Raw genomic sequence first — 16,708 nt, forward strand, 5'->3', positions numbered from 1 at the left:
AACCTAGCATAGAAATTGATGCATACGGGATCGAAGGGGGACCAATATATCTTAATGCTATGGTTGGGTTTTACCTTAATGAACATTAGTAGTTGCGGATGCTTGCTAATAGTTCCAATCATAAGTGCATAGAATTCCAAGTCAGGGATGACATGCTAGCAGTGGCCTCTCCCACATAATACTTGCTATCGGTCTAGTAAAGTAGTCAATGGCTTAAGGGACAATTTTGCAACTCCTACCACCACTTTTCCACACTCGCTATATTTACTTTAGTTGCTTCTTTACCTTCACAGCACCTAGTTTTATTTTCGTACTCTTTATTATCTTGCAAACCTATCCAACAACACTTACAAAGTACCTCTAGTTTCATACTTGTTCTAGGTAAAGCGAACGTCAAGCACGCGTAGAGTTGTATCGGTGGTCGACCGAACTTGAGGGAATATTTGTTCTACCTTTAGCTCCTCGTTGGGTTCGACACTCTTACTTATCAAAAACTGTTGTGATCCCCTATACTTGTGGGTTATCAACGATGTTAAGTAGTACATAATGTAGATGTTAATTAGTTGAGTAGGGTTTAGTTTTTGAATTGAGTTTGTTTAACTAGATGTTAATTAGGGCAGTAGGGTTTAGTTTAGAGAAAATTTTAGTTCAGTAGTTAACTAAATATAATCTATATTTGGTTTTTAAATTGAGTTTGAGAGAGCATGTGATTTGTGTAGATTTTCTTGAAGTGTCAAACGCTAGGACATGCAAATTTGAAGTGGTCAGGATATATGCAAATTCCTCAATTGTGTTTGCCCATGTTTCGATTGTGCCCAAGTGGCCTTTTGTTGTTTCCAGGGAATGAAGCTAAGTGGCCTATGTTTTGCCGGAATGTTGATTCATTTCCGTTCTGGCAAATTTCAGGTTCTCGATTTGTCCACTTTTTAGCAAAGGTCATGCCGAAATCTTTCGTGAATTTCGGCATGACTTGTGCTACAAACTAGGACATATTGAGTGCCCGGGATTTGCCGCACCAGGAAGGAGTCAATGTTCCTGCAAAACATAGGCCTTTTGTATGTCATTATTCATTTTATTAGGTCTAGAATTAATTTACTAGATTTAATCGTAGGATACATGGCTAGCAATGATGAAGGACAGGGTTCTGGTGATTGCGACGACGTCTACCGGGCGGCAGACGATTTTTTTAGCCTTGCCGACGATCAACCGGTGGCATCGGGGACTGAGACCGACACGCATACCGGTGCTGAGACTGAGACCGGCGATGAGACTTAGACTAGCATCGAGACCGGCGCTGCCTCGGGGAGCGGAGCCGGTGTAGAACCGAAAGCAAAGAGGCAACGACTTCCTAACAAACTCAAGACTACTAGACTGTGGTCACGGAGGTGGACGACGACAATTTTGAGCCAAAGGCGCCCAAGGAAGCGCGTCGATGCTACGGCAATCAAATAGGCTTCATCGTACGGACAACCACCACCATCAACGATGAGAAACTACCGAAGATAGAAAATATGAGGAGCTCCCTCCTAAAGAAGTTTCACCAGATATTCTTGTTCCCGGGCCAGAATGAGAAGGATTATGAAGATCCAGATGAGGACCTGGCAATGAAGAAGATAAACAAACACGCCATGACCAAGTTTAGCAACGCGTTGGCCGCCTGGAAAAATCGAGTGAAAGCAAAGATCATCAACAAGAAGGAACCCTACTCCGAGATTGTAAAGGATAATCCGACAATCACGGAAGAGTAGCTTCAAATATTCAAGGAGGCTTGCGAGGCCGAAGCTGCCAAAAAAAGTCTAAGTACATGAAGGGGCTTCAAGAGAGGAACATTGGGAGCCACCACCTCGGAAGCCGTGGTTACGGCGGAAAGAGGTCCAAATGGGCCAAGGAGGATGCGGAAGCCGCGAGTCTGGGCATCCCAGATCCCTTGGCGGATTTCACCGTCCCGCAGGAGCGTGACGTCCTCAGGGCCCGGCACCGTTGGGACCCAGTGTAGAAGGTTTACGAGACAAAACCGGTCATTACAGAGTTCATGAGACTGTTGGTAATTTTAGTTTCTGATCAATTCGACTGCACACGTTAGTCATATTTGTAAACGATCCTTGTTCCTTTTGCAGAGAGAGCAGCACCGGATTGCGGCCGAAAGTGACTCACCGCCTGAGGCATTGGCGAGGCCCAAGTGGGACACTCCATTCAACCGGGCGTTGAACATATTGAAATGACAACCGGTGGATACTCGACCGTCGTATGGACGCGTGCACGGTGTCGGAGACGGCGCCAAATGGAAGAAGTACTACCGTGAGACCACGGAGGAGAGAAAGGAAAGACGGAGGTTAACTGAAGAAAACATCGACAAGAAGGTTGAGATTGCGGTTGAGAAGAAATCATCTCAGACAGTCGCAACAGCGGTAGCTGCCACAAAACATGTGGTTGCAGATTTATCTACTTCCTTGGTGACGGGCGTTATCACTTGGACAAGGAAAAATCCAGAAAAAATGCAGAGGACTTTCCCCTTGCTGACTTCTTGGGGAGCAGCTCGACTAGCGTTGCACCAGCACCTGCTCCCGCACCGGCTCCCGCACCGGCTCTCGCACCGGCTCCTGCACCGGACGTGCTCGGTGGTGCTTCGTCTTTGGCTGAGCTTGACGCCCTCACGGTTTCTGTCACACCGCCCCCCTTCAATATAAATGTATAATCTCCCATTTTCATTGCCTTTCGGATGTCTCACGTCGCATACTTTTCTTTGCAGGCCGACGAAACCCCGTGCACCATATTGTACACCATAGGCGGCCAGAAGGTGGACGTGGGGAAGGCGACGATAATGGAGCCGAAGGAACCATTGTTCCACAGCCGGCCGACCCCCCCGAATGTCTTCAAGGTTTCCGTGGCCAGTGTCAAACCGGGCCACGATAATTTGCCTCCTCCAATACTAGTGGGGGATGACGACGAGACACCGCCGCGACTTGGTGATTGTTGCAATGGGTGGGTCCTGTTGTGGCCAAAGAGTCTGCTTCGTTTGGAGGCGGCCGGGAGCACACCCACGAGCACGTAGCCTCAGCAAGGTATGAACATCAACACCCCACCTACCCAATTAGTGTCGGGTGTCGGGTTGGGTGATAGCGGACAGGGTAAGGAGGAGGCTCCATTAGTCGCTGATGACGTCGCCATGGATGAGGATGAGGATGACGATGGTGCTGAACAGTATGTCTATACTGGCGCCTTCTCAGGGTTTGAGCGTCATCAGTCGGTGCCTGAATTGCCGTCTCAACGTATTATGGACGACCTTCCGGTAGTAAAGAAGTCTAGGAAGAGAGCGAGGAAAGGCAAAAAAGCTGATTCTATAATCCAGCCGCCTCAACAGCCTCGGCTTCAGGACCGTATAGATATCCCCGATGCGGATAAATGGCATATCCCCGGTCAACCAATCCTACCTGCAACAGCGCTACGGGCCAGATTCGGCAATCTAAGGAGACTTCATGACGATGTGCTGCGGGTAGAGAAAGGCCTCATCGCCTCGAAAGATCCAGGATACCCACTCTACGTGGTTAACGTTCCGCAGCAAATGTCGTACGTCGACAACTTCCCCGCGGATAAGTTCTTCCTCCGATTCGATTACATATTCGACATGTTTCACGTGAAGAAGCTGGATTTTACGTTTGCCCGCCTTTATGCCTTGCACATGAACTACATCATCATGGTTGAGCAGATATCTCATATCTGTGTAGCTGACCCGTACTACATGCACGAGGGCTTCTTGGGAGTCTGCGCAAAGCACCGTGAATACGCGAGGGATTACTTCGTCAGTTTCATGCTCGCTAATAAGGACAAGGAGGCGATTCTCGTGCCTTATCATCCCGTGTAAGTCATCCGCGCTGCTATCCTTCCTTCGATTTCAATCATTCATTTGCACGGTGGAGGCTAATTAATTTGAGGTGTAGTTATTTTGCGCAGCGGCGGGCGCGCCGTCCTCATCATCCTCTACCCCCGATTCTCCCACGCTCTTTACTTGGACTCGTCGAAGAACATTCACAAAAATGATTACACCCACATCAAGGATGTTCTCGACTGTGCTATGTTTTACTACCAAGCAGGGGGTGGAGAGGTCAGGGACAAGAAGAGAAGGGGCGGCAGGGTCGCCTTCGGCCATAAGACCGACTTCTGCTGCATCCAGCAACCGAACGATTCTCTTAATGATGGATTCTATGTCCTACACCACATGCTGGAGTACAGACGGGATCACCAGAACCTTCGCATGTCACCTAGATCCGGCGATGCCCATATTCTGCAATGGGCAAAGGACATAGGAGATATCGAGGATCATCGACTTTGAGTTGAGTTCTATAACATCCAGCGCGAACTTTCCCAAATCATCATGAAGGAGGTCGTCGGGAAAACAGGATGTTCTACGGAGAAGGACAAATGTCGCGGGAAGACGTCCGAACATGGATAGCCTCTCAGCGTCTCGACATGAAGCCTTTCACTAAGCTCGAGGACTATCTCCCTGACTTGGATGGATGGAACGACATGTTGGAGTGATTGTCGATATATGACAATGTGTCCGTTTAGTCCATACTTCCTGTATGACAAAACTTTGAGTTATGCACGGTGAAACTTTATTTGTGATGTAATTAAACCGTCCTCCTCCTCGACTAGCGAAAATCACTCTAGTTAGGGCATTTTGGGGTACGATGAACTTTGTTATTTATGCTTATGATATGTTGTTTCTATTTTTGCCAAGTCTGTCTCTTTCTGTTGCTCAACTATATATGTTGCATATCATCGACTCATGTGACGATGCAGGTGCATAGATCATAGATGGCGAAGAAGTGCAATGCCAGGAGTATATATACGACAAGTGGCCGGAGTGTCAGGCCCAGGTGTACCGGTTTCCGGTTTCCGAGCGAGAGGTAGTAGTTAGTTTAGGTTCACGCTAATGCGAGAGAGGGATATGAACTCATGTACTCAAAGTGATAGCTCTTCTCGTGTATATCATTGTTTAGATGGATGACGATGTATTTGCAAGTAATCGAGACTTGTATCGCTATTTTCGAGATGATGATGAGAGACCACTTTGTGTTGGATGATGATCATGATGATGACATGATTTGATGAGACTAATTGTATGTATATGCTATGATTACATTTGTACGTGTATGATATGCTAATGATTATTGTATAAAGCCTATTCAAATACAAAACAAATACAAAACAAATATGCAATTAAAAAAACTAATAAAACTAGTAGTAGCGAGGGGGGGAAATTTAGCAGTAGCGCCGCCTTACCAGTAGCGCTTCCCAGTAAACAGCGCTGCAGATAATATCAGCAGTGCCCTTTTCTAAAGAGCGCTACAGCTATTCATGTATAGCAGTAGCGTGGGACAACAGGCGCTACTGCTATACGTTAGCTGTAGCGCCTTATTAGTAGTGTCGGTCCCTGCTACCTCTTGAGCTTGCGTTGGATTTCCCCGAAGAGGAAGGGATGATGCAGCAGAGTAGCGTAAGTATTTCCATCAGTTTTTGAGAACCAAGGTATCACTCCAGTAGGAGGCCACGCTCAAGTCCCTCGTACCTGCACAAAACGATAGCTACTCGCAACCAACGCGATTAGGGGTCATCAATCCCTTCACGGTCACTTACGAGAGTGAGATCTGATAGATATAATATTTTTGGTATTTTTGGTAGAGAGATGCAAAGTGAAAAGTAAAAGGCAAAGTAAAAAAGCAAAGCAAGATTAAAGTGACGGAGATTAATATGATGAGAATAGACCCGGGGGCCATAGGTTTCACTAGTGGCTTCTCTCAAGAGCATAAGTATTCTACGGTGGGTGAACAAATTACTGTTGAGCAATTGACAGAATTGAGCATAGTTATGAGAATATCTAGGCATGATCATGTATATAGGCATCACGTCCGTGACAAGTAGACCAAAACGATTCTGCATCTACTACTATTACTCCACTCATCGACCGCTATCCAGCATGCATCTAGAGTATTAAGTTAAAAACAGAGTAACACTTTAAGCAAGATGACATGATGTAGAGAGATAAATTCATGCAATATGAAATAAACCCCATCTTGTTATCCTCGATGGCAACGATGCAATACGTGCCTTGCTGCCCCTTCTGTCACTGGGAAAGGACACCGCAAGATCGAACCCAAAGCTAAGCACTTCTCCCATGGCAAGAACTACCAATCTAGTTGGCCAAACCAAACGGATAATTCGAAGAGACTTGCAAAGATAACCAATCATACATAAAAGAATTCAGAGAAGATTCAAATATTATTCATAGATAGACTTGATCATAAACCCACAATTCATCGGTCTCAACAAACACACCGCAAAAAGAAGAAGATTACATCGAATAGATCTCCACAAGAGAGGGGGAGAACTTTGTATTGAGATCCAAAAAGAGAGAAGAAGCCATCTAGCGACTAACTATGGACCCGAAGGTCTGAGGTAAACTACTCACACTTCATCGGAGAGGCTATGATGATGTATAAGCCCTCCGTAATGACGGACCTCTCCGGCGGAGCTCCAGAACAGGCCCCAAGATGGGATCTCGTGGATACAGAAAGTTGCGGCGGTGGAATTAGGTTTTTGGCTCCCCTCCTGATCGTTTGGGGGTGCGTAGGTATATATAGGAGGAAGGAGTACGTCGATGGAGCACCGAGGGGCCCACGAGGCAGGGGGGTGCGCCCTAGGGCATGGGCGCGCCCCCCACCCTCGTGACCGCCTCTTTGACTCCTTGGAGTAGGGTCCAAGTCTCCTGGATCACGTTCGGTGAGAAAATTACGTTCCCGAAGGTTTTATTCCATTTGGACTCCGTTTGATATTCTGTTTCTCCGAAATACTGAAATAGGCAAAAAACAGCAATTCTGGGCTAGGCCTCCGGTTAATAGGTTAGTCCCAAAAATAACATAAAAGTGGAAAATAAAGCCCAATATAGTCCAAAACAGTAGATAATATAGCATGGGGCAATCAAAAATTATAGATACGTTGGAGACGTATCAGGCATCCCCAAGCTTAATTCCTGCTCGTCCTCGAGTAGGTAAATGATGAAAAAGAGAATTTTTGATGCGGAGTGCTACTTGGCATAATTTCAATGCAAATATTCTTAATTATGATATGAATATTCAGATTCGAAAGATTCAAGACAAAAGTTTATATTGACATAAAAATAATAATACTTCAAGCATACTAACAAAGCAATTATGTCTTCTCAAAATAACATGGCCAAAGAAAGTTATCCCTACAAAATCATATAGTCTGGCTATGCTCTATCTTCACCACACAAACTATTTAAATCATGCACAACCCTGATGACAAGCCAAGCAATTGTTTCATACTCTAACTTTTTCAAAAAAAATTCAATCTTCACGCAATACATGAGCGTGAGCCATGGATATAGCACTATAGGTGGAATAGAATGGTAGTTGTGGAGAAGACAAAAACGGAGAAGATAGTCTCACACCAACTAGGCATATCAATGGGCTATGGAGATGCCCATCAATAGATATCAATGTGAGTGAGTAGGGATTGTCATGCAATGGATGCACTAGAGCTATAAGTGTATGAAAGCTCAAAAAGAAACTAATTGGGTGTGCATCCAACTCACTTGCTCACGAAGACCTAGGGCATTTTGAGGAAGCCCATCATTGCAATATACAAGCCAAGTTCTATAATGAAGATTTCCCACTAGTATATGAAAGTGACAACATAGGAGACTCTCTATCATGAAGATCATGGTGCTACTTTGAAGCACAAGTGTGGTAAAAGGATAGTAGCATTGCCCCTTCTCTCTTTTTCTCTCATTTTTTTATTTGGGCCTTTTCTCTTTTTTATGGCCTCTTATTTTTTTGTGGGCCTCTTTGGCCTCTTTTATTTATTTTTCGTCCGGAGTCTCATCCCGACTTATGGGGGAATCATAGTCTCTATCATTCTTTCCTCACTTGGGACAATGCTCTAAAAATGATGATCATCACACACTACTAGGAAATGGCCTACTAATGGCGCACCTAATTTGGCCATTAATGGCGCATTAGTGGTGCGCCATTAGTAGCACGCCATTAGTTTATTTTACTAATGGCGCACCATGGGTGCGCCATTAGTATCTGGTATACTAATGGCGCACCTCAGATGCGCCATTAGTATATACAACAGTGCGCCATTAGTATGCCTCCCAGGGGGCCATGTATACCCAGGTGCTTTGGCATACTAATGGCGCACGACAACGAGATGCGCCATTAGTAAGTTCGGCATACTAATGGCGCACTGTCTAATGATGCGCCATTAGTATGCTTTGGCATACTAATGGCGCACTATGGTGTGATGCGCCATTAGTATGAATATTAGGTTTTTTTTTATTTTTTAATTTTCTGTTTTTTGCACAGGTTACAAAATGTATAATTGGACAAAATATAAACAGCACACATCAACAACAGATTCATCGAATACAATAGAAGATTAGTCTCTGAATACAATTCATCATTTTAGTCTCCGAATACAATTCATCATATTAGTCTCCGAATTGAAGAGACCGAACAAAGATAGAACATTATATTACAAGTCTCGAGACCGCAAGTTTGTCTTCACATTACAAGTCGATATCGATCATCTAAACTACCATCACATAGAAGAGAGCTGCGGTCATCACGATGAGCATCATCACGATGAAACTCGTCTTCATCCGGTTCCTCCAACGCTCCCTCCCCTCTCCCGCTAGATAGCGGGTGTATCTAGATTCGGCCTCGGCCCTAGTGGCGTACCCTTTGTAACCGTTACCACTGAATCGGTGAACCTGTCTCCGACACTCCTCCCAGTCGTCGTAGACTCCGGGAACCTTACCCTTGTACACGACATACCACGGCATCGCTATGCAGTAGCCAAACGAAACGTTAGTACCAATTCACAGACAATACATAAGCAATATATAAGTATGCAACAGAACGATCGGAAGAGAAAAGCAAGACATTAATAGCATCGATTACATCTTAAGTTGAACGACTCTCGAAACCAAAGAGACATACTACAAGTTCATTAAAGTTTAATTACAACATGAGCCAATCGATGTTTCAGAACTAGACACAGCATCACTGCTTTCGACTCGACTCAAGGGACCGGAGTGTGGATGAAGCCGCCGTCTATCGTGGGAGTCATGAAAGAACGGGCGTTGTCAGCCTGCATTTGTAGGATTGTGTCGATGTCACTGTTGGACGGTTGATTTCTGAGGTAGAACTGCCCCGAGGTACGAAGGACATCTTGATGGATGATTTCCGCAAACTTCGACTGGATGCGAAAGAATTCTTGTCTGATCTCCAGGTCCTGGATTGCCGACACGCTCGCGGCCCAATCTTTGAGTCTACTCGGTAGCAGAAGGTGATGATGGTCCCGTATGATCGCCCGCATGTGATGGATGGCGTAGTAGGCACCCTTCTGACCGCTAGGCGGCTGCTTGACGCAGCAGAACGTCGTATTGTGGGAGAACACGTGCTTGCCGTACTTACGAATAGGCCTGGTGAAGGTGCCTCCAGATTTGACGTAGCCGGGGAGAACATCATCAAGAACCTTCTTGACATTTGTGTAGTCTACGTTCGACTGACGGTCCGGGTCGAAATACGTGGCCATGGAATATTTGCGGCTTATGAGGATGAGCGTGCAACGTGTGTCACTGCAGAAAACACGGAATGTTAAAAGAAAAACGATCGAAATCTAAGAATTCATATGTTACGGGGCGGTTGAGGGAAGGACTTACTCGGGAAAGTAAGGCACGAGGAAGTTATCCTTATCTTGGTTTGCCAGAATGACGCCTTCGAGGTAAGAACTCGCGACTTGCCGGTCCCCAGCGCTGCCCAAGATCTTGGCACACATGTAGAAGGGGTCGACTATCACGATGTCCGGGGTCTTGTCACGAATGATCCGCATCTCCATACTCAGCGAAAATAGCCGAACGAAGGTGTAGTGCAGCAGATGAAGGTTCAACATAGCGTGGATGTCATCAAACCGCAGGACGATCATACCCCCGATGGAGTTATCAACAAAGCCCTTGCCCTCTGGCACCTTGGCCGCGAAAACCGGGTATGCCACATCCTTCTCTCCGAGACGCCGCTTCTCCAAAGAAAGAACACTGTCATGCAGACTCCGCATAGCACCGGTTGCAGCATCGAGCATATTTCTCGGTAGCATCGGCCTACCCGCCACATGCACCCTCCTCGAGATATCCTCAGGTGAAGGTGGCCCATCCTGAGCACAGATCGTACTCGGTGCCGGCTGGCCCGCACCCTTGTTAGTCTTTCTTTTGCGTGCCTTCTTCTTCTCCTGTAATGGGACCGAGTTCTGCTCACAGACCGCCTTCTTGAGTGTGTTGGGGCTGATCATATTTTGCACCTCGCCTATCTGAGGCTCGGTGAAGTCGGCAGCTGGAGGCGTCTCCTGAGAGCTGAACTACAGACGACGCCTGTTGCAACTTGGCTTCTCCGCGGTACCAGCTAGATCGCGCACGTCTTTTGTTGGGTTGGGTTCTTGAGAAGGAGGCCCCATGAAGTCGCCATCGTACCCATGATCGGCAAAGTACTGATCGACGTTGGCAAATGTATCATCGTCGTCGTCGTTCTGATCCTGTGCCATATGCATGTTTGGATCCAGTGGCATAGGGATGTCCGGCACCGTTGCGGCGGTCTTGCCATGGGGCCGACTTGGCGCCGGCACGACTGGCGGTGTTGTCTTTGGGGTGGTGTCCCCCGCCCCCAAACGAATCTGGCTCTTCGGCCAAAGCAGGGGCCAGCTCAGGCAGGCGCTGAGGGTCATCACGTCATCATCGTCGGCCCCGACGGGTCGAATCGGAGGTAACAGCTCGTCGCAGCCTGGCAGCACCCGAACCAGTTGAACCCTAAACAAGTTGGGTGGCATCTGGGTACCGTGGAACAAGGGGTTGCCCGGTTGAACGATTTTGCCCTTGGCGACATCGACCAACTCGTTGTTCACGAAGTGCAGGAGAGTGCACGGAATGTCGGCGGTGCCCTGCGAAAACATGTAGGGCGTCAGGGATGCCCAGTCAAAGGCAAGGAGATGAAGTCCTCGGCCGAGAGAGGCTTAATTAGTTACCGTGATGATGGCATCGAGCTCGGCTAATGTCGAGGCACCGCCAACGGCTGGCGTGCAGTTGACGGAGGGGCCGCTTGCTGCAGAGGTGCCGGCCGACGTACACCCGGGTGCATTAAGCTCCCGTGCCGGCGTTTGAGACACCAATGCCGCCTCCACCGGAGACACCAATGGCCCCGCCATCGCGTTCTGCGAGTTGCTGGCCGTGAAGCTAGGAATCGGGGGCGGCCCCTATTGGCCGCCCGCAATCCACGCACTAATCCCCTGGATCAAGGTAGGCACAATGGCGGTGATCGTCGCTCCGAGTTGTTGTTGCACTTGCTCTTGGACAATCTCCGGAATTTGCGCCACCTGTGCCCTGAGTTCTTGAACCTCGCGCGCCTGGCTTTCCGAGCTGGTCTTTTTCTCCTTTCGCCCACCAGTGTTATAGTATGACGACCATTTTGTCGACAAGCCTTTGCTGGCCACACGACCAGCTGACGTCGGCTTACTGAGCTTATCCTTGTTCTTCATTACATTCAACGCCCTATTTAGAGTGGTGTCCCAAGGGTTGCTCTTAGTCGACCCCGCGCTACTGCTTTCAGTCGCCTGCGGAAGGAATGCGAACCATTTAGAAATTTGGCTTCATTAATTAGAATGCAACCATGTGGAGCTAATTACGCGGGGGTGTATTCCTTACCAGAACAAGCTCAAGCGCCCTGGTCTTCAGATCCGTGGTAAGCTCCTTTGTTTTCGGGTCCTTCTTGTACCGGGCCCTGACAAAGTTCCTGGTCTGCTTGTCACCGTATTTATCGAAGAGGGGTGGTAGGCCTTGCTCGGCACGGTCCACCTCCTCCTTGTCCCATATAGGCTCCGTCACTCTGTAACCGCCGGGACCGAGTGTGTGTTCCCCTAAGTTCAGCTCTCGCATTTCTTTCCCCCACCTACTTGATTCGGAGCTTGCGGTGCTCGAGCAATTGATCTTGAAGTCGTTGTAGTCATCTTCGGTGATCGAAGGATTTTTCTCCTTGATCTTCTCATAACTCTCACCTTTCTCGATCATTCTCTTCACATTGCTTTTCCCAGTAGACAGGGCCGTGCTCATCTTCGTGAGGGCAGCATTGTTCACTTTATTCCCTTTGAGGCTTGTGTTTTCAAATTCAGCGGGGAACTTGTATCGTTCGTGCAGCTTCGTGAAGAGGAGGTTGCGCAAATTCCCTCGGTCAGGATGCCTGAGGTTCTCGATGTTGATCGAGACGGTGCTCCGGAGAATGCACCCGAGCTGAAGCGAGTACCCCTTGACTATTCGTTCTGGCGCCGTTGGATTCCCGTTGGAGTCCACTTCAGTAACTTCCTCCTTGAGGGTGCGGAGCACGGTCGGGCGCCGGTCCTTCCGTTGCCTCTTCGGTTGGCTGCCATCTGTGCGTGCGCCGCCATCATCAGTGGTGGCATCCTCGGCGGCACCATCAGTGGTGGCATCAGTGGGGTCATCCTCGGCGGTACCATCAGTGGTCTCAGGATCGGTGGGGAAGGCGGCGTCCTCATACAAGTGAGGTTGTTCCTCCATCTCCTGGGACAGCTCCCAGAATTTCTTGCCGCCCGAACCCCCGGCCTCATCGTTGTTGGCCATGTTTCTCTATAAATAGGAACCTTGCCGCCGTGAACAGTTACCTTGCCGGGGGGAGAGCTTGCCGCCGTGAACAGTAACCTGCCGAGGAAAGCTTGCCGCCGTGAACAGTAACCTTGCCGGGAAAGCTTGCTGTCGTGAACAGTAGAAAGCTTGCCGCCGTGAACAGTAACCTTGCCGGGGGAGAGCTTGCCGCCGTGAACAGTAACCTGCCGGGGAAAGCTTGCCACCGTGAACAGTAACCTTGCCGGGAAAGCTTGCTGCCGTGAACAGTAGAAAGCTTGCCGCCGTGAACAGTAACCTGCTGGGGGAGAGCTTGCCGCCGTGAACAGTAACCTGCCGGGGAAAGCTTGCCGCCGTGAACAGTAACCTTGCCGGGGGAGAGCTTGCCGCCGTGAATAGTAACCTGCCGGGGAAAGCTTGCCGCCGTGAACAGTAACCTTGCCGGGAAAAGCTTGCTGCCGTGAACAGTAGAAACTGTCGAGGCCAATCCGACCAGAGGCTGAAGATGGGCTCAACTACTTATCTAGATGGCTTCGGATGAAGAAGTGTTCAACACAGGAGTTGTTCGTAACGTCGAAACGGTCAACTTTGCTTTTGGAGTCATCATCATCCGACGTAGTATACGACCTGCAGAGACGCTGCAAGAGTCGGATGGTCCAGTCAGCTACATGAACGAGTCCGACTCGAGATTAGAGATGACCCCGTGGAGTATTCAAGATGGCCTTATTTTGAAAAGTGATCAACATACGGATTGTTGGCCTCGTCGAAGCACACATAATTGATATTTGAACCGTCGAAGAAAATTGGGCATGACCTTTGCTAATTTTCTTGACCTAGGAGTACCCCATTCTCAACCGAAACGGAAATTAATCAACATTTCAGGAGAAAGGGATCATTTCACATCAGGAGAAATAGATCATTTCATCTAGCTCATGCCAGGCAATCAACCAAACCAAATATGTACAGGAAAGGTTCATCAACATCAGTCAATTAAGATACTACACCATAAGCTTCATCCAGCACATGCCATGCAACCTAGCAAATTATGACACAAAATGCCATAATTAATCAAGAGTTACTACTACAGTACTCATGTACTCCATCTTACAGAGTTACTCCATCACAGCAACAACAACCTTGCAGATCAAAAATGATTTGTGTAATCTGGTTGGTACTCTTACAGTTGCATAAATTGAAAAAAAATTGATCTGTGTGATCTGGGTTACAGTATCAGCAACCTTGCATTTCATTTTATACAAAATTGTACTCCACCAAGAATAGAGCCATACTATAGCAGCAAGACTGTAGTAAGAAAGAACGAATTCCCAAGTCCCAAGTCCCATATCACACAAAAGAGCAGAGTGCATGCTTGATGTTAAACTTTTTTAGGTACTTCTTTGTCATTGATGATATATGGGATGAATCAGTATGGGAAATTATTCACTGCGTGTTTCCAGAAAACCAAAAAGGTAGTCAAGTAATCACAACCACAAGACTTGAAACTGTAGCTAATGCAAGCTGCAACTATCAGCACGAGTTCGTTTACAAGATGAGTCCTCTTGATGATCAAAACTCAAGAAAACTATTTTTCAGCAGAGTTGGACAGAATGACTCCTTGTACATTTTTATTCTGACGAAACTAAAAAAAAATTGACACTTGGGTTAACTGAAGAAGGAAGCAGCACGATTCAATGTCTAGCAGCAGCAGCTGTTAGACACGGCAGTGGCGGCTACAGGCGCGCGCAGCAGCAGCTGTTGCAAGGCAGCGGGCGGGCGCGGCCGTGGGCAGGTGCACATGCGCGAGGGGGCGAACTGGGGCGGCCAGAGACGCGGGGAAAAAGCACGGCCACGACGAGCTCGTGGCCATGGCGGACGATGGCTTCGGCCTCGAACAGAGCGAAGAATACGACGGCGGTTCAGCACGGGAAGGAAAAGGGAATTGTTGAGTGCCTCACCGAGGAGGCACACGATGGCCCGTTGGTGGCTTAGGAGCAGCAGAACGGCGACAATCGTCGCGGACGCGCCGGTGACTGTAGGTTGAAGACGACGACGAATCCGGCAATGTAGGGGCTCCCACCAAGGATGTCGGGGCGGCGGGGCGGGGTCGGAGGCGGCGTCGGGGCGGCGGGGCAGCGTCGAGGCGGCGTTGGGGCGGCGGGGCAGCGTCGAGGCGGCGGGGCAGCGGCGTCGGGAGAGGAGAGGGGAAGGGGATCGAGGGCGAGGGCGAGGGAGAGAGAGGGGATAGGGAGGGGCCGGGGAGGGAGGGGAATATGGATGGGGCCGGGCACAATACTAATGGCGCACCACCCCTCGGTGCGGCCATAAGTATATCCATACTAATGGCGCACCCCACCGTGGTGCGCCATTAGTATTGTGCCAGGCTCGAATCCACACCAGGAGGTCCTGGGTTCGATTCCCAGGCTCCACAATTTTTTATCCATTTAAAATGTTGTTTGATACTTATTTGTGTTTAAATATGTTCAAACTTGTTTAAATCATAATAGTAATATTTTTTTTAATAAGACAGTAATAATTTTTTAAAAAATGTCATCAAACAGTAATGCCGGTGGAGCGGGGGAGGGTGCGCAGGTTGCGGGGGGTCGGCGGAGGCGGTCGAGTAGGGGAGGGGTGCGGGGGGTCGGCAGCGGCGGTTGAGTAGGGGAGGGGTGCGGGGGGTCGGCGGCGGCGGTTGAGTAGGGGAATCGAGGGTGCGGGGGGTCGGCGGCGGCGGCCGGTGGACCGGGGGGTGCTCGGCGGCGAGGGGGACCAGATCTGGCGAGGTGGGATAGCGATCGAGATGGAGGGGGATCGAGATCGAGTGTCCATGAAATTTAAAAATATTCATGATAGTTCAAAAAGTTCCCATGAAATACAATCGAGAAATGAAGGCTACGATTTAAATACAATCGATCTTAGCTAGCTATCTGTTCACAATATTCTTGCCCTTCTTTTTCGCAAATGGAGTTCTTCTGTGGAATGGACGTCCTTTAGGTAGGGTGGTCCTGCTTCTTCTTGTGGTGTATGCTGCTACTTCATCATCGTCGTCATGTTCGATCCTCGGGTCGCCATACTTGTCGAAGTCTTGCTCATTGGCTACTCCATCCATTCCGATGATCTTCCTTTTGCCTCTCCTCACGACAACACGACTGGGCTTTGACGGGTCGGTAATGAAGAAGCATTGGTCCACTTGGGAAGCCAGTACCCATGGCTCATTTTTCGCGGTGACGTTTGCGCCCGCAGTCTTGGATTTGGCTTCGGGTATAACCATGGTGGTGAAATACCGGTCTTCTTTTAGGACGCTCTTGGCCCATCTGACACGGAACATCGGGACCTTCTCTCCAGCGTAGCTCAGCTCCCAGATCTCCTTGATCCTTCCATAGTATCTGTCCTTGTCGTTACCGGTGTAGGATTCCATCGTTACCCCGGAGTTCTGATAACCATCGCTCTTCATGTCCTTGGCCTCGGTGTAGAATGTGTAGCCGTTGATATCGTACGCCTCATAGGTCATCAGGTTGTGCTCGGCGCCCTGTGACAAGGTGAATATGAGTTGTTCTTCCGCGGAAGAATTCTCATGTAAAGGGTACGACAGAAGCTTCTGCTTGAACCAACGCGTGAAACATGAGTTGTGCTCTTTGAGTATATCTCCGTCCGTCCTCTGTTGGCCTCGGTCATTGTACGTCTTCTTAATAAAGGTTTTGTGCTGTACCACCCAAGGATCGACCACGTCTATGTGTTGTAGCGCGACTAGGTTTGCTCTTTCAAAGTCGGCGAGTCGACCCTCGAAGTCGACATGCATTTCGCGACGACCCTCATGGTGACCCCATCCAGTGAGCCTGCCGAGGTGCCTGTTGACGGGCAGACCAACAGGGTTCTCGATGCCTAGATAATTCGTGCAGTAGGAGATGCACTCTTCGGTCAGAAAGCCCCTGGCTATGCTTCCCTCTGGACGTGACATGTTGCGAACGTATGCTTTGATGACACCATTCATCCTTTCGAACGGCA

Source organism: Triticum urartu, chromosome 7, assembly GCF_003073215.2.
Source record: "Triticum urartu cultivar G1812 chromosome 7, Tu2.1, whole genome shotgun sequence".
Taxonomy (NCBI): Eukaryota; Viridiplantae; Streptophyta; class Magnoliopsida; order Poales; family Poaceae; genus Triticum; species Triticum urartu.